The following is a 2,500-nucleotide window of genomic DNA, read 5'->3' on the forward strand; positions in this document are numbered from 1 at the left end:
CTAGGCGCTGTCGTCATACGGTCACATGGGCCACGATGTATCATTCAGTACATACGGAGCAATGTGCAGTACAGTTTGTGGGTTTTGCGTACATCGGCGGACAGGTGACAGGCCGTACCACAACGTAGGCTGAGTACGTCGGCATGCGAAGGGCATTGAACATGCAAACTTCTCACCGACCAGCTTGCGAAGGCAGGGGGGAAGGGGGGGGGGCATGTACGTCCTGCTGCTATCCACACTACAGTGTATAGCAGGAGCATGTGGAAAGTCAGCAACACCTGCAAGGTGTTTAACATGACGCGATACACAGGGGACCGGGCAGTGCGAGTAGCGAACTATATTGCGAGGGTTGCGGTTAGGCAACACTACACTACTTTAACGGGTTGCATAACAATTACAGAGCAGGTTCAGCGACAACGTGCGTCAGGTTAAGGCGCAATATAGTTTAGGTTACGGCGCACTTTAGGTTAGGTTAAGGCACATTATAGGTTAGGTTAAGGCACAACATGGGTTACGTTAAGGCACAACATGGGTTACGTTAAGGCACAACATGGGTTAGGTTAAGGCACAACATGGGTTAGGTTAAGGCACAACATGGGTTAGGTTAAGGCACAACATGGGTTAGGTTAAGGCACAACATGGGTTAGGTTAAGGCACAACATGGGTTAGGTTAAGGCACAACATGGGTTAGGTTAAGGCACAACATGGGTTAGGTTAAGGCACAACATGGGTTAGGTTAAGGCACAACATGGGTTAGGTTAAGGCACAACATGGGTTAGGTTAAGGCACAACATGGGTTAGGTTAAGGCACAACATGGGTTAGGTTAAGGCACAACATGGGTTAGGTTAAGGCACAACATGGGTTAGGTTAAGGCACAACATGGGTTAGGTTAAGGCACAACATGGGTTAGGTTAAGGCACAACATGGGTTAGGTTAAGGCACAACATGGGTTAGGTTAAGGCACAACATGGGTTAGGTTAAGGCACAACATGGGTTAGGTTAAGGCACAACATGGGTTAGGTTAAGGCACAACATGGGTTAGGTTAAGGCACAACATGGGTTAGGTTAAGGCACAACATGGGTTAGGTTAAGGCACAACATGGGTTAGGTTAAGGCACAACATGGGTTAGGTTAAGGCACAACATGGGTTAGGTTAAGGCACAACATGGGTTAGGTTAAGGCACAACATGGGTTAGGTTAAGGCACAACATGGGTTAGGTTAAGGCACAACATGGGTTAGGTTAAGGCACAACATGGGTTAGGTTAAGGCACAACATGGGTTAGGTTAAGGCACAACATGGGTTAGGTTAAGGCACAACATGGGTTAGGTTAAGGCACAACATGGGTTAGGTTAAGGCACACCATGGGTTAGGTTAAGGCACACCATGGGTTAGGTTAAGGCACACCATGGGTTAGGTTAAGGCACAACATGGGTTAGGTTAAGGCACAACATGGGTTAGGTTAAGGCACAACATGGGTTAGGTTAAGGCACAACATGGGTTAGGTTAAGGCACAACATGGGTTAGGTTAAGGCACAACGTAGGTTAGGTTAAGGCACAACGTGGGTTAGGTTAAGGCACAACGTGGGTTAGGTTAAGGCACAACGTGGGTTAGGTTAAGGCACAACGTGGGTTAGGTTAAGGCACAACATGGGTTAGGTTAAGGCACAACATGGGTTAGGTTAAGGCACACCATGGGTTAGGTTAAGGCACAACATGGGTTAGGTTAAGGCACAACATGGGTTAGGTTAAGGCACAACATGGGTTAGGTTAAGGCACAACATGGGTTAGGTTAAGGCACAACATGGGTTAGGTTAAGGCACAACATGGGTTAGGTTAAGGCACAACATGGGTTAGGTTAAGGCACAACGTAGGTTAGGTTAAGGCACAACGTGGGTTAGGTTAAGGCACAACATGGGTTAGGTTAAGGCACAACATGGGTTAGGTTAAGGCACAACATGGGTTAGGTTAAGGCACAACATGGGTTAGGTTAAGGCACAACATGGGTTAGGTTAAGGCACAACATGGGTTAGGTTAAGGCACAACATGGGTTACGTTACGGCACAACATGGGTTACGTTACGGCACAACATGGGTTACGTTACGGCACAACATGGGTTACGTTACGGCACAACATGGGTTACGTTACGGCACAACATGGGTTACGTTACGGCACAACATGGGTTACGTTACGGCACAACATGGGTTACGTTACGGCACAAATTAGGTTAGGTTACGGCACAAATTAGGTTAGGTTAAGGCACAAATTAGGTTAGGTTAAGGCACAAATTAGGTTAGGTTAAGGCACAAATTAGGTTAGGTTAAGGCACAAATTAGGTTAGGTTAAGGCACAAATTAGGTTAGGTTAAGGCACAAATTAGGTTAGGTTAAGGCACAAATTAGGTTAGGTTAAGGCACGATATAGGTTAGGTTAAGGCACGATATAGGTTAGGTTAAGGCACGATATAGGTTAGGTTAAGGCACGATATAGGTTAGGTTAA

Source organism: Schistocerca serialis, unplaced genomic scaffold (assembly GCF_023864345.2).
Source record: "Schistocerca serialis cubense isolate TAMUIC-IGC-003099 unplaced genomic scaffold, iqSchSeri2.2 HiC_scaffold_246, whole genome shotgun sequence".
In the NCBI taxonomy this organism is placed as follows: domain Eukaryota; kingdom Metazoa; phylum Arthropoda; class Insecta; order Orthoptera; family Acrididae; genus Schistocerca; species Schistocerca serialis.